The 13,165-nt window shown below is 40.4% G+C and overlaps 1 protein-coding gene across 9 annotated transcripts in view; it reads right to left on the bottom strand.

Moving 5' to 3' along the window:
- The window catches only part of LOC140481264 (periostin-like), a 108,180-nt gene that overhangs the window by 73,967 nt on the left and 21,048 nt on the right, over positions 1 to 13,165 (bottom strand). The window lies entirely within an intron of this gene.

Here is a 13,165-nt window from a genome sequence, read left to right as displayed (position 1 = left end):
ACGTGGGGAGGCATAGCCAAGCACCGTTAGGCCTGTGAACCCCCCCAATTCGATACCCACTCAATGCATGTCACTCAGATATGACATGAGGGGGCGTGGCCAAGCACGTCCTTACTTAGAAGTCTGTTCCTGTACAAAGTTTTTAAAAATTTCACCATTAAACTATCACTTATTCTGAAAACTGAAAAATTTCGGATAAAGGATCTTCTATCTGTATTTTAATCTTGCCAATGGTGCACATATCTCATAAATAATTATACATACAAAAAACTGCTCCACCACTCGTGACTGTGGCTTCAATTATGTAGAATCTAAGCTCATGCATTCTCTCTATACTCCTTTCCACCTTTATACCTCATTGCAACAGATCAAAACCTCAGATTAATTATGGACATATTGAACTTATAATTACAACTTTTTTTAAGACAGGTAATGCAGCTAAAAGATGACTGCAGATGTAAATTCAGTGACATGCAAAGCTCAGAAAGGAAAGGTTGTCACACCTGAAAAGATAACAAGGAAACGTCAAGCAGAAACTAGAATCTCTTCAAAGAGAGAGATGCAATTCAAAACAAACTGGACTGTGATTTCCTGTAGCTGCAGTGATAATGAGGGATTAACAAACTCTCTCAGCAGAAAGCTAACTCCTGTGAAGTCTGTCCAAAACTACAGATATGTTTGTTACTTCCTTCTAGGAAAGTATAAAAAAAAGGATTAAAAACAAGCCAGTCATTGTGCTATAGTGGACTGATCACTTGTGTGTAGGGAAGGTCACAGCTTCAGAACAGTCATTAGACACCCCTGTGCTGCAGGTAAAGAAGACTTACCCTCATTCTGAGTACTGGAAGCAAGGCAAACCAGTGAAGTCACTGTCAAAAGTAAAATAGGACAAAAGCCTATCTGCAAAATTGCAGCGCCAAGAATCTTAAAAACAAATGTGTCACTGCCAATATCAGTTATACCAGTATCATTCACGTCAAAAGTCACAAAGTTCCAACACCTACTCTTCAAGAAATCTACACTGATTTGTATCATTTTTTTTTACTCAATTCAAATTCTGTTCTGTAGATCTGTCACATTTATTATTTCTTCAGTAGATAATAAAATCCCACTTTCTTTAACTCGAGAAAACATGAATAAGTTGGCTGTTTTTAAGATATAAATACATTTGCATCCATAAGAAAAGGGATCCTTTTTAACTAACCCAGTTGCAACTAACCAAATAAGGGAGTGAATTAAAAGAAGCCAATTCATCGCTTCTCACCTGGGTACAGAACCCTTTAAGGATATCCCATCTGGAATTGCAAAGACTTGGGGACCCTTGCCAAAGGTCTTGTCACTATGCTTTCTTCCTTTAACTATAAAGCAAAACCCTTAAAACCTATCACTTTGACCAAATAGTCATCATTTGACTTAATCTCTAACTTTATACTTGATTCTGTGTCTTTAAGCTGTGTATTACCACTGCTGAGAAACACCCTAGGATATTTTAGTAAGTTGTTCATTGCACATCTCATTGATGCCAATTGAACATTTCAACAGCACAGGGTTATTTTTTTTAAGTGAAATGAGCCCGCACTATGAGCAAGAAATCTATCTTTTTATTGATGCAAATCTTCTCATTTACAAATTATAAGGGATTGGATTCTGGTGGGTGTCAAAATGGCCAGTAATGAATCAGCTTCTTTTCCACTCTTTTAGAGAGGAGACTGGGTTATACGTCAAAAAGGAGATAATTTATTCCCCGATAATCATAAAGAAATGCATTGTCTACCTGTAATGCAGAGCATGATTTGGCATAATTGTTATGGTGCAAGTTGTTAGGAAATTCTAATAATTTCATATTAAATAATTTACTCAGTTTTAAAATCTTCCTGATCTTCAGCTAAATACCTACCGATATAGCAAACAAAATGAACTGATTTAGGAATCAAACTAGATTATGACAGGCTCAAGATAAATGTAACTCAACATGACGTGGTGGCCATATGTATCCAAATTTTATTTCGCTAATGGTCCTCAGTAGACCCTTTGTTTGTGAAATGCAGGTGCAGCAACACTTTCGGGGCCAATTCTACACATGTGCTTCCCTTACATCCAATTTTTCTCACTGGCAGTTCATAACCTGAGATGATAAACATGTTATTGAATCATACAATGGTTATAGTACGGAAGGAAGCCATTCAGCCCATTGTTTCAATGACATATCTCTGCAAAACAACTCAGCTATTTCCCTTTCCCTGTCCTTCCCCTGTAGACTGGCCAACATTGTCTCTTCAAGCATGTATTACATTCCCTTTTGAAAGCCATTATTGATTCTGCCATCAGGCAGTATTTCCACTTGCTACTTAAAATTGTTTTTTTTGTTCAGGATGCTTTTGCTTCTTTTGTCATTCTCCTTAATCAGTGGTATACAGTACTTCTGCCAATTAAAACAGTTTCTCCTTTCCAATCTGTTCAGACTCCTCAAGATTTAAAAAGTTGCTATCAAAACTCTTCTCAACCTTGCCTTTTCCAAGAGCAACTCCCCAATTTCTCCATTCTATTCTATAACTAAAGTTCTGTGTCCCTGGATCCATTCTTGTCAATCTCCCTAATGCCTTAATGTCCTTGTAAAAATTCCCAGACTCAAGCACTATACACTGCTCTAGTTGAAATCATACGAGTGTATTAGAAGGGATTATCATAGCTTCCTTGCTCTTACACTATACTTTTATTCATAAAGCCAGGATTCTTTGTGCCTTGTTAATCATTTTTTCAAATTCTTATTTCATGGATTTCAACTTTGCTGTCAAACCTGTCCTGTAGCACTTCGCCATGAGCACCACATCAACTGCATCATTCTCATCAACCCTTCCCGTCAGTTCACCTTAAACTTAATCAGATTAATTAAAAACAAACTACTGGTTTTATGTAATTAATCTACATTTTTCCACATGACAGTTAGTTTTGTCTTGGATTATTACTTCTAAAAGCTTTCCCATCACTAGGGTTAAACTGCAATTTATTCTTCTACACTTACTTGAACAATGTTGCATTATTTGCAATTCTCAGTCCTCTGCATCACCCTTGTAACAAAGGAGGATTAGAAGACTACAGCCCTGCCTCTGTAATTTCTACCCTATTTCCCCCAGTATTTATGGTTGATGCTTATCTTTGATATATCATCTTTAATTAATCAGTCTCAATTACTTTCCCTTCTTCCTTGGTTAATACAGATGCAAAGTACTCAGCTAGAACGTCAGCTATGTCCTCTCCTGTCATGCATAAATTCCCTTTTTGGTGTTTAAAAATTAACCCAGTCCTGCTTTTCACTCTTTAATCAGTCAATAGAAGACTTTTTTGTTTCATTTTCCCTCCAAACCTGTTATATTCAGTCTGGTTCTCACTAGTATTACCAACTTGATTTCTGCTATATGCATCTTTTTCTTGATTCACTTAATTTCTGCACCTTACATCATCCAGGGAACACTGGTTTGGCTTGTTTTTTTTAAGCTTTTCTGGTCGTTCATCTTAATTGTTGGGAAACTGTCTGGAACGTGCTCACCATTTCTCAGGGTAGACTCTTGGCAAGAAAAAAAGTGTCCCTCAAGACCATGTGATTCTCCTCAATTGATAGACAGGATTTAGTCAGCCAGTTCTTACTCATGGCTTGCTGAGCTGAAGGATATTGTTCCACCTATAGTCTGCATTGTTCTCTCTCCGCAAGGCAGGCCTTTGTAAAACTTTGTCAGTCCCATAGAAACAAGTGTCTGGCTTCTACTTTGGAACTGGTCAGCATGTTCTGTGTGGAAATCTGGAACTCATTGAGCAAGACAACACAGATGTGGGTAAGTAATCCATCTTATGGTACTGCAGTGTTTCAGAGCACTGTTAAGTTGACCTCACAAAAGGCGCTGCCTGAGATATCAGCTCTCCACTAGAAATTAATAAATTAGATGGCTGCAAAATGTAAAAGGTCAACACAGTAAGAAGGTCTCCCAAGTTTACTTGCTCCAGTAGAATAATTCTAAATATTAGTTAAGCAATTACCATGATGCTGATGATCCCACCAGCATGGAGACATAACTCACCCTTGCTGATAACCCATGTGCACATTTCAGAGAATATGATTTATTTATTTTAAAATCAATACATCTGGTAGCTGTAAAGCATTCAATGCATTAGCTACTGCCAAAGAAAGAGCAATTGAGCCATTTCAGTGAACCATTTAAGCGATATAGCAAATAGAAGTGCGTATTATGTCTACAGCAGAAAGCCAGACAGGATTTCATTGAACAGACATCAGATAGCATGTCTACTGATTGAAGCCATTTGGAATTAACAATGAGAGCCTTAAGTCAACTAACTGCAGGATTGTCAGGTCCACTTTGGCAGCACCTGGCCTATTTACACACGCCTGTGAATCATGTTACATCGCAGCAAAGCAAAATGAAACCCATACCCTGCAGGTGGGAACTTGTGCTGTGCAACAAAGCCAGATCAGGCCACTTTTAATTGCTCTATACGTGAGGACAGGTCTAATTCAGAACAGCTGCTAACCTGATGAAGAAATGGAGGCAGCTGCTAGGTAACCACAGTGGGAGAAAAAAAGATTTTACTGCTGAGTCCAGTAATGTAAAGAAAGATCAACGTTAAAAGCGTGTGCAAATAAATGGACTCCTTCCTTTTAACAGTAATTGATTAGGTTCACTGACATTTCACATTCCAGGCAACTGAATGTTATTGTGGGAAGACTGAGGTCATGTGGTACCTCCTAAGCTTCATTCTTCAACTGGTGTTTACTTTAGAAGAGGAGCAAAATAAATGTGCCACATTTGTGTGAAGAGCTTTAGGGTCATGAGGCGAGGGCAACGCAATCCACATGCCTCTTGTAGCAGCAAAACCACATGAAATTGGTGTCCTTGGCCTCAGTTTTAATTGCTGATGAACTGAGCTGAGCCAGTTATGAATCTAGAGTTCGTGGTCAAAGAGGTGAAGGTTATAAAGAGCATGTAAATTTATCCAGCTCACACACCAACCAAAAGCTGGACAAACATCCAGGATAGGGGTGCATGCAAAAGGGGAGGGTGGATATTGAATGGTGATCAGCAAGGACCTGCAGATTTAACATAACTTCTGAAATAAAAATCAATCATTCACAGGACATTGGCATCACTGGTTAGGTCATGTTTAATTGCTGAAAGGACACTTATATAATCAACAACATAGCTGTGGGGCTGGAGTCACATGTAGTCACTAGATAAGGATGGCAGATCTGGGCACAAGTGAATCAGTTAAGTTTCTCTTACAACAATCGACAGTAGTTACACAGTCACCATTGGACTAGATTTTTCTTTAAAATTACAGATTTTTCTAAAACATTAACTTCATCATCTGCCCTGGTGAGACTTGAACTCATTTTCCAAGACCATTATCTTGCAGGTTCTGGGCTATTCGTCAAATTGCATTACCACTACACCACCACCTTCCCTAGAATGCGCACACCCTCTTTTGACTCAATGGGAGAAATTACAGGAGAAACTCAGCACGTCTTGCAGCATTTGCGGAGAAAAATCAGAATTAACATTGAGTCCAGTGACCCTTCTTCAGAACCCTTCTACAGTTGAGAAGACATCTTGTTTGATGGCAGTCCCCAGTGCTTGTTACTTGATTGTCATCTATTTGAAGGCGTTTGCTGCAGCAGGTTTAAGACATGTTGCAGACAGGAGCAATCAGATGTTGCCAGGGTTAAAAACAGGCATTCCACCTCACTTTTGCACATCTGTAGCACCCCTTTAAGACTTTCCTCATGAATATTCTCAAATGAAGTTATACCAATATCTTAAGTGTCAATTTCCACTGTGTCTGTAGATGCATTCACCACCTGCCTAAATGTACCTACAGGAATGAGTGTAACACAGGCAAAGCAATGTCCACATCTGATTTTATTTAGAGTTATAAAGTCATAGAGATGTACAGCACAGAAACAGACCCTTCGGTCCAATTCGTCCATGCCAACCAGATATCCCAACCCAATCTAGTCCCACATGTCAGCACCTAGCCCATATCCCTCCAAATCCTTCCTCTATTCATACACCCCTTTCAAATGCTGCAATTGTATCAGCCTTCACCACTTCCTCTGGCAGCTCATTCCATACACGTACCACCCTCTGCATGAAAACATTGCCCCTTAGGTCTCTTTCCCCTCTCACCCTAATCCTATGCCCTCTAGTTCTGGACACCTCCACCCCAGGGAAAAGACTTTGTCTATTTATACTATAATGCCCCTCATGATTTTATAAACTTCTATAAGGTCACTCCTCAGCCTCCAACGCTCCAGGGAAAACAGCCCCAGCCTATTCAACCTCTCCCAATAGCTCAAATCCTTCAACCCTGGCAACATCCTTGTAAGTCTTTTCTGAACCCTTTCAAGTTTCACAACATCTTTCTGATAGGAAGGAGACCAGAATTGCACGCAATATTCCAACAGTTGCCTAACCAATTTCCTGTACAGCCGCAACATGATCTCCCAAATCCTGTACTCAATACTCTGACCAATAAAGGAAAGCATACCAAACACTTTCTTCACTATCCTATCTACCTGCAACTCCACTTTCAAGGAGCTATAGACCTGCACGCCAAGGTCTCTCTGTTCAGCAACACTCCCTAGGACCTTACCATTAAGTGTATAAGTCCTGCTAAGATTTGCTTTCCCAAAATGCAGCACCTCAAATTTATCAAATTAAACTCCATCTGCCACTTCTCAGCCCTTAAGCCCATCTGATCAAGATCCTGTTGTAATCGGAGGTAAATTTCTTCGCTGCCTACTACACCTCCAATTTTGGTGTCATCAGCAAACTTACTAACCATACCTCTCATGCTCACATCCAAATCATTTATATAAATGACAAAAAGAAGTGGACCCAGCATCGATCCTTGTGGCATTCCACTGGTCACAGGCCTCCAGTCTGAAAAACAACCCTCCACCGCCACCCTCTGTCTTCTACCTTTGAGCCAGTTCTGTATCCAAATGGCTAGTTCTCCCTGTATTCCATGAGCACTAACCTTGCTAATCAGTCTCCCATGGGGAACCTTGTCGAATGCCTTACTGAAGTCCATATAGATCACATCTACCACTCTGCCGTCATCAATCCTCTTTGTTACTTCTTCACAAAACTCAATCAAGTTTGTGAGACATGATTTCCCACGCACAAAACCATGTTGACTATCCCTAATCAGTCCTTGCCTTTCCAAATACATGTACATCCTGTCCCTCAGGATTCCCTCCAACAACTTGCCTACCACTGACAGCAGGCTCACTGGTCTATAGTTCCCTTGTTTGTCCTTACTACCCTTCTTAAACAGTCGCACCACGTTTGCCAACTCCCAGTCTTCCAGCACCTCACCTGTGACTATTGATGATACAAATATCTCAGTAAGAGGCTCAGCAAACACTTCTCTAGCTTCCCACAGTGTTCTCGGGTACACCTGATCAGGTCCTGGGGATTTATCCACTTTTATGCATTTCAAGACATCCAGCACTTCTTCCTCTGTAAAATGGACAGTTTTCAAGATGTCACCACCTATTTCCCTAGATCTACAGCCTACATCTTCCATATCTTTGTCCACAGTAAATATTGATGCAAAATACTCATTTAGTATCTGCCCCGTCTCCTGCTGCTCCACGCAAAGGCCGTCTTGCTGATCTCTGAGTGGCCCTATTCTCTCCTGAGTTACCCTTTTGTCCTTAATATATTTGTAAAATCCCTTTGGATTCTCCTTAATTCTATGTGCCAATGCTATCTCATGTCCCCTTTTTGCCCTCCTGATTTCCCTCTTAAGTATACTCCTACTTCCTTTATACTGTCTTAAGGATTCACTCAATCTACCCTGGCTATACCTGACATATGCTCTCTTCCTTTTCTTAACCAAACCCTCAATTTCTTTAGTCATCCAGCATTCCCTATACCTACCAGCCTTTCCTCTCACCCTAACAAGAATATATTTTCTCTGGATTCTCGTTTTCTCATTTCTGAAGGCTTCCCATTTTCCAGCCGTCCCTTTACCTGCGAACATCTGCTCCTCCAATCAGCTTTTGAAGGTTCTTGCCTAATACCATCAAAATTGGCCTTTCTCCAATTTAGAACTTCAACTTTTAGATCTGGTCAATCCTTTTCCATCACTATTTTAAAACAAATAGAATTATGGTTGCTGGCCCCAATGACAACTCAGTCACCTGCCCTGCCTTATTTCCCAAGAATAGGTCAAGTTTTGCATCTTCTCTAGTAGGTACATCCACATACTGAATCAGAAATTTTGTCTTGTACACACTCAACAAATTCCTATCCATCTCAATCCATATGGCAGTTCTAGTCAATGTTTGGAAAGTTAATTTCCCTTAACATAACCACCCTATTATTCTTACAGATAACTGAGATGTCCTTACAAATTTGTTTCTCAATTTCCCTCTATTAGGGGGTCTATAATACAATCCCAATAAGGTGATCATCCCTTTCTTATTTCTCAGTCCCACCCAAATAACTTCCCTGGATGTATTTCCTCCCTCAGCACAGCTGTAATGCTTTCCCTTACCAAAAACGCCACTCCCTCTCCTCTCTTGCCACCCTTTCTGTCACATTTGTATCCTGGAACATTAATCTGCCAGTCCTGTCCATCCCTGAGCCATATTTCTGTAGTGGCTATGATATCCCATTCCCACAATCCTAACCATGCCCTGAGTTAATCTGCCTTTCCTGTTAGGCCTCTTGCATTGAAATAAATGCAGTTTAATTTATTATTTCTACCTTGTTCTCTGCTTTGTCCCTGCCTGCCCTGACTGTTTGACTCGCCTTTGTTCCCTGCTGTACCAGTCTCAGATTGAAATCTTTTCTCACTATCTCCCTGGGCCACACACCCCTACCTTACTAGTTTAATTCCTGCAGCTCTAACAAATCTCCCTGCCAGTGTATTAGTACACCAGCTCCTCAGCCATGCATTCATCTGCTCTATCCTCCTATTTCTGCCCTCATAAGCTCGTAGCACTGGGTGTTATCCGGATATTACTACTCTTGAGGACCTCCTTTTTAAATTCCTGCCTAACTCTCTGTAATCTCCCTTCAGAATCTCAATCTTCACCTCCTATGCCGTTGGTGCCAATGTATACAATGACCTCCTGCTGGTCCCTCTCCCCCTTGAGAACATTCTGCACCCTCTGAGACATCCTTGATCCTGGTACCAGGGAAGCAACACACCATTCTGATTTTTTGCTGCTGGCCACAGAAACATCTGTCTGTGCCTCAGACTAGAGAGTCCCCGAACACAATTGATTGCTTGGAATCTGACAAACCCCTCATTACATTAGAGCCAGTCTCAATACCAGAAACTTGGTTGTTCATGCCACATTCCCCTGAGAATCCATCACCCCCTACATTTTCCAAAGCAGTATACTTGTTTGAAATGAGGATCGCCACAGAAGACTCCTGCACTACTTGCCTACCTGTCTTACCTTTCCTGAAGTTAACCCATCTATGTGACTGTATCGGAGACTTCCCTCCTTCCTATAACTGCCACATCCCCCTTGCTCTTGTAAATTCCTCATTGCATCTAACTGCCTCTCCAACTGATCCATTCAATCTGATAGGATTCGCAACCAATGACATTTATTGCAGATATAATCCTTAGTAACCCGTAAACTCTCCCTAAACTCCCACATCCGACAAGAACAGCATATCACTCTACTAAGGGCCATTTTTGCTTCTTTCAATCCACAGACCCAGAAAATAGCACTGTCTAATTCCTCTACAAAACACTGCTCCAGGTTAAATTAATACTTATGGCTTATATTTTAAGTTTAGTCAAGAGACGTAGCTCAATAAAACATATAATTGGGCGGCACGGTAGCACAGTGGTTAGCACTGCTGCCTCATAGCACCAGAGACCTGGGTTCGATTCCTGCCTCAGGCGACTGACTGTGTGGAGTTTGCACATTCTCCCCGTGTCTGCATGGGTTTCCTCTGGGTGCTCCGGTTTCCTCCCACAGTCCAAAAATGTGCAGATTAGGTAAATTGGCCATGCTAAATTGCCCATAATGTTCGGTGTAGGGGAATGTGTCTGGGTGGGAGCGCTTCAGCGGTTTGGTGTGGACTTGTTGGGCCAAAGGGCCTGTTTCCACACTGTAAGTAATCCAATAAACAAGAAAGAACTCACTACTGCAGACTTACTTTAAGGTCGCACTTAAAATCCACTTATCTGCTTTGTTTTTCAAACAGCCAATATGTGCTCTCATCTAAAGACAGCAGAACACTCACTCAGTGCTAGTTGTTTCAGTCTAGATTAGGTATTCCTGCCTCTTGAGTGCGATTCAAACCCACTCCTGGTGCATATTTAAGGCGAAGATAGATTCTTGATCAGTCGGGAAATCAATGGGTAATGGGGGAAAGGTCAGGAAATTGGACATGAAGAATGTCAGATCAGATTAAATGGCAGAGCAGGCAGGAAGGGCTACTGTATCTATTTTTTATGGTCTTAACCCCAAATGCTCTAATTTACAGGCATGAACACTACCAAGTAAGGCTGGCACAATATAAAGTCATGTCAGGATGTAGTAATGTTGAAGATCAGTAGATCTTACGACGAATATAAAAATGTTTTACATTCTTTTCAAAAATAACTAGCGGAACAAATTTATGATAACAAGAAGTGTCAAATAGGCTAAAGCTCATGAGTGCAATGCAAAAATTGGGAGTGGCAATCTGACAAGGGAGTCTCGGTCCTGAATGGAATACGGAACAAATAAACATTAAATGTATCTGCAAGCTTCTCAGGCCCATGGAGATTTCTCAGGCATTCTGACTGGCAGCCAATGATACAAACATAAATTCACAGGGCTGGTCTCACACAGTAAGCACTGGGGGATTTAACCACAATGTTGATGTAAAACTTGTTCCAATGGCAGAGGAAAGGAAATTGAATAGGCTATAGTACAGGGCTGCTCTAATGGTATCAGGCTGCTCTCCAAAAGTTCTAAGTTACAGCTAAAGTTCCACAACTACTAGTCTTGATGCTTCTGATGACCCCGGTAATGCACTGATGTTTCTAGTTGGACCCTAATACGAGGTCCTCTCAATCTGAAAAATGTCTCCCACATGCTGACTGACCTGCCTAGCAGTTTCAGCACATTTTGTTTTTATTTCAGATTTTCAACATCCACAGCTTTTTCTTTTGCATTTACTTTCTGGTTGGCTCAGTCCCATGAACAGAGCAGAGTGCCATGTTCTTTAGATGATCCAACCTGAGGAGCCCCACAAGCAGAAGACCAAGAAAAGAGGCTTGAAGCCTGCCACATTAACATTGCTCAAGCTGACACACAAACACTACTGTGTACCTGGGCAGCCTCCAAAACTAGTCACAGGCTAACCAACAAGGAAGACCCGAAGGACATCAGTAAACCAACTGATTTTTAAACAATGATTCAACCGCAAATTACCAGGTTATATAGTACAAATTCACCATTTATAACCTCTAGGTTTGCAGTCTGACGGTCTAACCACTTGACTATGATACTCATTTTATTTGACACCAAAGTAGGTAACTGTGTAGGAATTCCATCCACCAAACCCCAAAACATGTGTTAACACTTACTTCAGTCAAAGCAAATCACTTTATTCTTGTACCGAAGCTATTAGAATGTAAAAAAAATACACAATTTTAATTTTACTACTACATCCTCTGCAAAATGTTCTTGCAAATCCATAAGATTCATAGAAGACTAGAAATAAAATTTCAGCTCATTAAAAGACTCAAAGCTCTAGCTGACTGAAAAATGTTGTATACATGAAATAACTGCACAGACATTGGTATCCTGTCACCGAGTCACTCTTTATATTTGTGCACACTTTACATGAGCTGTGACCAGCCAGTCCCTAGATTGAGGAGCCCTTCTGAACGTTCTGCTTCTTCCTTTCTCCATTTTTCCCCCATGTCACCCATGTCTGTGTGACCAACACACCTACTGATTGGAGTAGGTGAATTCAAATAATTCAATCATTGAAATGATGCGAGAAATAATTTGCAGTCATCAAATTTTTGAGCGTCTGAGTTTGCACACACTGAACCATACATAGAATGCCACAACGCATTCACAAGTTTCGAGTTTTGGAGAAATATAGAATGCCCCTATCTCCACTGAGTATTCTGGATGACTTGAGCAAATGGCCCAGTACGTGTAGTAATAGCAAATGCAGATGTGGCTGAACAGTACAATTAATTACTGTCCATTCTACCTGTTCCCAGCAGAAATCATCTTCTATGCTGAAATTCTTGGAAAAAGGTTTGCATTTTGGAAGGAATCCATCTGGACAAATAAATATTCTTTCCAACCACGATTACAAGAAATCTTTGCACTTGGGATAGCATATTAATTTCAATAAACAGCACATTTCTACATGGTATACATTTTTTAAAAGCAGAAAATAGTCATGCCAGACTATGGTCTGAATGCCCAAGTTCCACATGTTTCATTGAGTGTCTACACAAGAAAATTATCTTGGTAGAGGTCATTACAGAATATGAGCCCAGACCTGCTTCTGAAAGAATCACTGGGCAGCAACCAATGTCAATGCTTCGAGGAACAATAACTCGAGTGTATAATATATAATGCTGCAGACATAGTGAGTGTCCTATCTTATCTGATTCAGATACAGTATTTCTTGAGGCTAGTTTTCGCATTGGCCACTATTTCCCATAGACCGGAAAGTGCGGAGACAGCTTAACAATTAAAGAACTTTCTGACTAGCTTATCTCCCTAATTAGCCTGCAAAAATAAATGACTTGATTTCCCCAGAAACTAACATTACTGATAATGTGGAGTGAACTGACGAATGGTTACATCTGAAATGTTAATTTCTCTTCTCCACAGGCAGCATTTGACTCATTGACTATTTTCAGTGTCATCTGTTCTGATTTGAGATTCTATTACTTGTGCATTTTACATTTAACTACAGATGGTCTGTCCACAAGTAGGATCTCTCTCAAAGCTGGTGTTCCATTATTGCAATATTCAATTGTCAAATGTTTTACAAAGTCCAGCTCTCACATAAACACATCTATTTACTGTTACCTAATATGTAAATATGGATTACCGCATGAGACTTTAGAACAGTAGATTCCTGAAAAGCCAAAATGC

This window comes from Chiloscyllium punctatum, chromosome 9, assembly GCF_047496795.1.
Source record: "Chiloscyllium punctatum isolate Juve2018m chromosome 9, sChiPun1.3, whole genome shotgun sequence".
Taxonomy (NCBI): Eukaryota; Metazoa; Chordata; class Chondrichthyes; order Orectolobiformes; family Hemiscylliidae; genus Chiloscyllium; species Chiloscyllium punctatum.
The sequence above is the reverse complement of the archived record's forward strand: the minus strand, read 5'-3'. Positions and strand labels throughout refer to the sequence as shown.